Below are 8684 nucleotides of genomic sequence, written 5' to 3'. Positions count from 1 at the left end.
CCTCAGCCCCCTGCCGGGGCGGTCCCCCGGCTCTGTCCTCCCCGGTCCTGGCCGGTCCTGGAGGCGGGAGCCCCGGCTTGAGGGACCCTGGGCTGAGGTGCGGCCCAGGAGTCCCGCTGCTTACCCCGACCCTGCCAGTGCTGGACCGGCTGGAGGCGAGGGGGGAGCGGGCAGAGTCAGCGCTGGTGGGGGGAAGCCCAGAGTTGGGGCGGCAGGGGGTGCGGGTGGGGTGGAGAGCCCAGGCTTGGGGCGGCAGGGAGTGTGGGTGGGGGGGAGACCCCAGGGCTGGGGTGGCAGGGGGTGTGGGTGGGGGGGAGAGCCCAGGGCTGGGGTGAGGGGCAGGCAAAAAAATTTTTGCTTGGGGCGGCAAAAAACCTAGATCCGGCCCTGATGGGGATAGATAGATAGATAGATAGATAGATAGATAGATGGGGTGTATGGGGATAGATAGATAGATAGATAGATAGATAGATAGATAGATAGATAGATAGATAGATAGAGGGGGTATGGGGATAGATAGAGGGGGTGTGGGGATGGATAGATAAAGAGATAGATAGAGGGATAGATAGATAGATTAGATGATGGATGGATGATGGTGTTTGAAGGCCTTTCGCTCACCCTAGTGTCCACACTGGGCCTGGCTGGTGTCTCTCAGGAGGTGCCGTGCTGGGATCCTGTTGCTGGCATGCACCCAGGGACCATGTCGGTGAGCTCCGTATGCAGGGACTCTGTGCTGCTGTGTCTCCGCGTCTCTCCCTGCACAGGGCCAAGCCGCGAGCCACCGGCCAACCGTGCAGTCCCCAGGAGCTGGAGCTGTGACTCAGACTTTCCCTGCTCTGGCCCGCGCTCTCTGTCCCCGGGGCTGTCCTGCGCTGGGATAATCTCTCCCGCTCGCGGAGAACATGTGTCATTGACTCAAACACAATTCATGCCGACTTCCAAACATAGGCAGGGAGGCTGGTGCTGAACAGCCCGCTGACAACAATGAACCCAGCATTGCTGCCCTGTGCAGGGATCCGGCCCCAGCCCCTTCCCCACAGCCCTCAGCAACGCCCCTCAGCTCCCCCCAGCTACAGGGCGAGGGCAACCAGAGAGAGAGCAGAGAGCACTGTGCTGGGGACAGACAGACAGCATAGAGCTCTGTGCTGTAAACAGATAGATAGATAGATAGATAGATAGATAGATAGATAGATAGATAGATAGATAGATAGATAGATAGAGGGGGTGTATGGGGATAGATAGATAGATAGGTAGCTAGCTAGATAGATAGATAGATAGATAGAGGGGGTGTATGAGGAGAGATAGTTATATAGATAGATGGGGTGTATGAGGATAGATTGAGGGGGTATATGGGGATAGATAGAGAGATAGATAGATAGAGGGGGTGTATGAGGATAGGTAGATAGATAGATGGGGTGTATGAGGATAGATAGAGGGGTATATGGGGATAGATAGATAGATAGATAGATAAGGTGTATGGGGATAGATAGATAGGTAGATAGATAGATAAAGGGGGTGTATGAGGAGAGATAGAGGGGGTGTATGAGGATAGATAGCTAGATTAGATAGATGTGCTCAGTGTGGCCATAGTTAGAGGGTGATGCGTCTGGGGACAGAAAGACAGGTGCACGGGCAGACTGGCTTTGCTGGGTCTATGCTGAATCCCATGGCAGGGAGTCCATGGAAGTGAAGTTGCTGAGAGAGGGAGCGAAGTGAATGAAATCATGGCGCACAGACAGAATGACACCTGTGGGGGGAGCTGAACGCCTGTTCCCACTTGGGGCTGCCCTGGCCGGAGGCACTTCTGTTCTGGCCTGGCACAGACCACCCCCCAGAGCTGGGTAGACGTGCTTCAGTATCAACTACCCCCCAAAGAAAGCCAGCCTGGGGGGCTGTGAGTGCCAGAGCACCCAGGAACTGTGACAGGCAGGGGAGAGCTGCGCAGAACAGGGGCTCAGCCACACAGCCCTGCACCAGCTGTCCACAGCACGCCGGGCAGAGCCATGGCAGGCAGACAGCTGGAGCTCATCCATCTGTGTGGGTGGGCAGGGAGGTGTTTGTGGTATGTGTGTGGGTGCTGGCTTGTGCCCTGTGTGGGCGTTTGTTTGTGGTAGCTCTGCGGGGTGGCATGTGTGTGTTTGGGGCTCTATGTGTGTGGGGGACTGTGTGTGTGTGAGGGTGTATATGAATGTGTAGGATGGGGGTATATGTATATATATGTGTATGGGGGTGTATATGAGTGGGGGCTGGTGTGTGTATGTGTGTAGGGGTGTATATGTAGGGGGCTTCTGTGTATATGTGGGGGTCAGGCTATATGTGGGTTGTATTGGTGTGGGGGTGTATATGTTTGGGGCAGGTGCATGTGTGGGGTGTGTATATATGTGTGTATATGTGTGGGGTGTGTGCATATGGGGGTATATAGGTGGGGATGTATGTGCATGGGCGATGTATGTGCACAAGTGTGTATGTGGGGTGATGTAGTGTGTGGGGTGAACGGGTCTTCGGCGGTGTATGTGGGGGGTATGTCTGTGGTGGGGGTGGTGTGCGTATGTGTGCATGGGGGTAACTATGTCGGGGGAGGTACATGTGTGAGGGGTGTAGTGTGTAGAGGGGGGTACGTGTGGCGGGTACAGTGTGTGGAGGGGTGTACGTGTGGGGGGTTATAGAGAGTGGAGGGAGGGAGGTATGTGAGAGGTACGGTATATGACAGGAGCTACGTGTGTGAGGGGTACAGTGTGTGGATGGCGGTACATGTGTGAGGGTGTAGTGGACGGAGGTATATGTGTGAGGGGCATACTGTGAGGAGGGAGGTACGTGTGTCAGGGGTACAGTGTGTGGATGGCGGTACATGTATGAGGGTGTAGTGGACGGAGGTATATGTGTGAGGGGCATACTGTGAGGAGGGAGGTACATGTGTGAGGGTACAGTGTGTGAAGGAAGGTAAGTGGGGGCTATAATGTGTGGAGGAAGTTACGCATGTGAGGGGCATAGTGTGTGGAGGGAGGTACGATTGTGGGGGTAGTCATGTGGGGGATATAGTGTGTGGTGGGAGATACATGTCTGAGGGGTACAGTGTGTGGAGGGAGGTACGTGTGTGAGGGGTATAGTGTGTGGAAGGAGGTACGGGTGTGGGGGGTAGAGTGTATAGAGGGAGGTACATGTCTGAGAGGTACAGTGTGTGGAAGGAGGTATGAGTATGGGGGGTACAGTATATGTAGGGCGGTACGTGTGTGAGGGTACAGTTTGTGGAGAGAGGTACATGTGTGAGGGTTATAGTGTATGGAAGGAGGTACGTGTGTGAGGGGTACAGTATATAGAGGGAGGTACGTGTGTGAGGGGTACAGTGTGTGGTGGGAGGTATGTGGGGGATATAGTGTATGGAGGGAGGTACGTGTGTGAGGGATACAGTGCATGGTGGGAGGTACGAGTGGGAGCGGTATAGTGTATGGAGGGAAGTACGAGTGTGGGGGGTATAGTGTGTGGAGGGAGGTACGTGTGTGGGGGGTATGTGTGGAGGGAGGTATGTGTTTGTGGGGTATAGTGTATAGAGGGAGGTACATGTCTGAGGGGTACAGTGTGTGGAAGGAGGTACGAGTGTGTGGGGTATAATGTGTGAAAGGAGGTACGAGTGTGGGGGGTACAGTGTGTGGAGGAAGGTACGTGTGTGGGGATATAGTGTATGGAAGGAGGTAAGTGGGGGGTATAATGTGTGAAGGGAGCTACATGTGTGGGGGTGCAGTGTGTGGAGAGAGATATAGGGGGTATAATATTGGAGGGAGGTATGTGTGTGAGGGGTATAGTTTGTGGAGGGGGCTACGTGTGTGAGGGGTGTGGTTTGTGGAAGGGGCTATGTGTGTGAGAGACATAGTGTGTGGAGAGAACATAAGAACATAAGAATGGCCCTACTGGGTCAGACCAATGGTCCACCACCCAGTATCCTGTCTTTCAAGAGTGGCCAGTGCCAAGTGCCCCAGAGGGAATGAACAGAACAGGTAATCATCAAGTGATCCATCACCTGCTGCTCATTCCCAGCTTCTGGGAAACGGAGGCTAGGGACACCATTCCTGCTCATCCTGGCTAATAGCCATTGATGGACCTATCCTCCATGAATTTATCTAGTTCTTTTTTGAACCCTGTTATGGTCTTGGCCTTCACAACATCCTCTGGCAAGGAGTTCCACACGTTGACTGTGTGTTGTGTGAAGAAATACTTCCTTTTATTTGTTTTAAACCTGCTGCCTATTAATTTCATTTGGTGACCCCTAGTTCTTGTGTTATGAGAAGTAGTAAACAACACTTCCTTATCCTCTTTCTCTATATCAGTCACGATTTTATAGACCTCAATCATATCCCCCCTTAGCGGTCTCTTTTCCGAGCTCCAAAGGCCCAGTCTTATTAATCTGTCCTCATATGGAAGCTGTTCTATACCCCTAATCATTTTTGTTGCCCTTTTCTGAACCTTTTCCAGTTCTAATATATCTTTTTTGAGACAGGGCGATCACATCTGCACGCAGTATTCATGATATGCCCCATGACGTCCCCAGCCCTGCTGGTCTTTCTGTACCATGAACACATCCTGCCGCCCTGTTCTGTCCCCAACCCTGTCTGTCTGTCTGCCTCATGGACACATCCCTCTGCCGTGCTCCGTCCCCAGCCCTGTCTGTCTATTTCCCCATGGACACAACCCCCTGCCCCAGGCTGTCCTCAGTCTTATCTCTCTGACTGTCCCATATACACATTGCCACTGCTTCACTCTGTCCCCTTCCCTGTCTGTCTGTCTGTCTGTCCCATGGACACATCGTCCTGTCCTGCTCTGTCCCCACCCCTGTCTGTCTGTCTGTCTGTCCCATGGACACAACCCTCTGCCCTGCTCTGTGCCAACCTGTCTCTCTAGCTCTGCCATGGACACATTCCCCTACCCAATTTTGTTCCCAGCCCACTCTGACTGTCTGTCCTATGGATACATCCCCCTGTCCCTCTCTGTCCCCAGACCTGTCTCTCCGTCTATCCCATGGACACATCGCCCTGTCCTCAGACCTCTCTGTCTCTCCCTCTCTCCCATTGACATATCCCACTGCCCTGCTCTGTCCGTCTGTCTGTCTGTCCTATAGACACATCCCACTGCCCTGCTCTGTCCCCAGCCCTGTCTCTCTATTTGTGGCATGGAGACATCCTCCAGTCCCATTCTGTCCCCAGCCCGTCTGTCTCTCTTTCCCATGGACACATCCCCATGCCCTGCTCTGTCCCCAGCACCGCCTGTCTGTCTGTCTGTCCCATGTTCACATGTCCCTGACCCGCTCTGCCCTCACCCCTGTCTGTCTATCTCATGGACATATCCCTGTGCCCTGCCCCCCATAATTGAAGGAGCCCAGAGCCCCCCCCATGACCAGAGACTCCTCGGATCACCCACCCCAGCCCCCCCCGGGCCAGCCCCCCCAGCCCCAGGCCTGGCGGAGCCGCTCCCTCCAGAGCGCTGAGCTGAGCCATTCCTCCCCGCCCCCCGCCTGAGCACCAGGCCGAGCCGCCCCCCGCCTGAGTGCCGGGCAGAGCCAGCAGACTCTGGCCCTAGGGTGACCAGGTGTCTGGTTTTTGACCAGAACACCTGGTCAAAAAGGGACCCTGGCGGCTCTGGTCAGCACCACCGACCGCGCCATTAAAGGTCTGGTTGGTGATGCTGCGGAGCTAAGGCAGGCTAGTCTCTACCTGTCCTGGCTGGCACTGCACTGTGCACTGGAAGCGGCTAGCAGGTCTGGCTCCTAGGCTGGGGGGGCCACGGGACTCCATGCACTGTCCCTGTCCCGAGCATTGGCTCTGCACTCCCATTAGCCAGGAACAGGACAGGCAGGCAGCCTGCCTTTGTGTAAGGGGACTGTTGCCCCCTTACTAACATTCAGTGGGGGTGATTTGGTTGGGTAGCTCCCAGCACTAAAAGGGGAAGGGTCGATGGCAAATCAGGACCCTGAGACTGACAGTCTCCAGGAACAATGGGGAGAGGCCAATGCTCCAGATCAGCCTGATTGACAGGGTGGGCAGCTAATCAGGGAGTCAGGAGGCCAGGGTGGGTCCCGTCCTCCGTGTGAACTGGAATGGCCTGAGTCAGACAGAGTGGGGCCGAGCTAAGGAGAGAGCAGGGGCCCGAGCTAAACTGCTGGAAGCAGAGCTGCAGCCCCAAAGCCAGAGCACAGCCCAGAGAGAGCAGCGCTGCCCTGGGAACAGAGCTGTAGCAATCAGAGCCAGAGGGGCCAGACAAGCAGCCAGGAAGCAGGTCAGAGCTGGGAGCAGAGTCACAGAAGCAGCCTGCAGAGCAGACCTGTGCTGGGGGCAGAGCTGTAGCAACCAGAGCCAGAGAGGCCAGAGAAGCAGCCCAGGGAGCTGAAGGCAGAGCAGCAGCAGCAGCCGTGCTGAGGCAGAGTGGAGCTGGAGCTGGGGCTGGAGCAGTCCGGAGCTGGAGCTGAGGCTGGAGCAGTCCGGGGCTGGGGCTGGGGCAGTCCGGAGCCGTGTGCAGTCCGAGTGTGGTGAGCAGCTGGGGAGAGTGAGGGGGACCCTGGGCAGTGGGCCCAGCACAGGGAGACGCCTCAGCCAAGAGGCCTTGCAGGCCAGACTTGCAGGGGGATCATAACCCCGACCGGGCGGGGGCGACGCTGGGAAGAAGGGTCCTGCCACCTAGAGCCTGAGAGCGTGTGGCCACCACCAGAGCAAGTGTCCAACCCACAGCGTCCCTGCAGCACAGACAGGGCCTGAGAAGCAGGCCTGGGACCTACAAGGAACAGACTGAACTGCCCTGACGTTCCAGAGACACTGGTTGTGACGTCCCCGTGCCACAGAGCGGGGTGATGTGTTTTCCTTTAACCTTTCCCATTTTTCCTTATTCTTTTTTTAAAATTAATTGTTAATTAAACAACTTGTATTTGCTTTAAATTGTATGAAATGATCAGTGGGTCAGGGAGGTGCCCAGTGCAGAGAGAGTACCCCGGAGTGGGGACACCCTAGCCCCTGTCCTGGGTGACCACCGCAGGGTTGGGGGTCGAGCCCCCCAGGAATCCTGGGCCCAGCCTTGTCGGGGTTTATGAGGACTCTGCCAGACAGGAGAGTGGAAGGGGAGTCCTCAAGGGCAGGGAGGCCTCTGGGTAAAGGAAGTGGGAGCGAGGACTCGGATCCTTTCGCTAGCCCTCTTCACCGGGGTAGTGCAGAAGCCAGGAAAGTTCCCCACAATAGCGGGACCATTCCCCCGCTTACATTTGCCCCCCAGCTGCGCTGCTGACCGGAGCCGCCCGAGGTAAGCCCGCACCCCAACCCCCTGCCCCAGCCCTGATCCCCCCTCCCGCACTCTGAACCCCTCTACCTCACCGCCCAGCCTGGAGCCCCCTCCTGCACCGCAAGCCCCTCATTTCTGGCCCCACCCTAGAGCCTGCATCCCAAGTTAGAGCCCTCACCCCTTCCCGCACCCGAACCCAGTGAAAGTGAGTGAGCGTGGGGGAGAGCGAGCCACGGAGGAAGGGGGAATGTAGTGAGCGGGGGGCAGGGCCTGTGGGAAGGGGTGGGGAAGGGGGCATGACCTCGAGGAAGGAACGGGGCTAAGGTGTTCGATTTTGTGCGATTAGAAAGTTGGCAACTCTATTCACCCCCCCACCCCCTGCCTTCCAAGCCGGCGGCCCCAGTGCCCGGCCGAGCTGCCTCACTTCCCCACCAGACCCCGTGCTCGCTGCTTGCTCGCAGTGTCCCTCCTCACTCCCCCGACCCCGAGAAAAAGCGACACGGAGAGTGGCGGGGACCTGGGGGCAGGAGGGGATGTGGAGTGCAGGTAGGCAGGCGGCAGCAGCCGGTGGATGGGGGGACCTCGGAGAAGGCGCGGGGCCACCACAGCCCAGGTGTCCCTCGGGAGGCGGCTACGCCAGGGAAGACTTGGCCTTCCCAGGCCTATTGTACCCGCCGCCCATGGTCCCATGGACGTGTCCTTCTGTCTCTCCCTGCACATTTGAGCCCTCGGGTCAGCTAACAAACCTGGGCAAGGGTTGATCAACAGAGCCGAGTGCCATGTGGACCGGACCCCAGAGCAGGGCCAGAATCCACCCCCTCGCCTTGTAGGGTTGCCAGTTTTGGTTGGACGTATTCCTGGGGGTTTGATCACAGGACATAATCTTTAATGAAAGATTAACCCATAGGCGCCGACTCCATGGGTGCCGCTGGTGATGAACTCGGCGGGAGGGGGAGGAAACCAGAAAGTCGGTGCCTCTGGATTAACCTTTAATTCCTGGAGACTCCAGGACAATCCTGAAGGGTTGGCAACCCTATAGCTGCAGAGCCAGGCCCCAGAGGCCCTGCGGGCTCCCCTCAGAAGGAGGGGCTGCTGAAAGGGTTAATCTGCTTGGGAACAGTCGCTGACCCTGAAACTGTTTCCTGGCAAAGGACCTGGGAGCCACGCACAGCCCCTCCCCCACCTGGCACATGGGGGGACCCAGGCTCCCGGCAGAGCTGGGCAATCCCCATGTCCCCCTTACCTGCAGGACATCTCCTGGGGCTGGGCGTGGGGAAAGGATCATATCAAAGATGAGGGGCAAAAACTGACCAAGTGACGCTGCCAGCCAGAGCTAGCACTGTGCAGAGCAAACCGCCCCCACGCTCCCAGAGCCTCGCCGGTGCCTCTCAATCCCGACCCGCAGCCCCGGGCTGCCTGGTGCCCCACAG

The 8684-nt window shown here is 57.1% G+C and overlaps 1 protein-coding gene across 1 annotated transcript in view; it reads right to left on the bottom strand.

The window, feature by feature from the left end:
- The window catches only part of SBK3 (SH3 domain binding kinase family member 3), a 16075-nt gene extending 15209 nt beyond the window's left edge, over nt 1-866 (bottom strand). Inside the window, exon 1 of the mRNA XM_054010117.1 lies at nt 619-866. The gene's annotated coding sequence lies outside the window, so the exon portion shown is untranslated. The remainder of the gene's footprint in view (nt 1-618) is intronic.
- Between the last annotated feature and the right edge of the window lie 7818 nt (nt 867-8684).

The sequence above is a fragment of the Malaclemys terrapin genome, chromosome 20, assembly GCF_027887155.1.
Source record: "Malaclemys terrapin pileata isolate rMalTer1 chromosome 20, rMalTer1.hap1, whole genome shotgun sequence".
Classification (NCBI taxonomy): Eukaryota; Metazoa; Chordata; order Testudines; family Emydidae; genus Malaclemys; species Malaclemys terrapin.
Note: the sequence above shows the minus strand (reverse complement) of the source record. Positions and strands in the feature narration are given on the sequence as shown.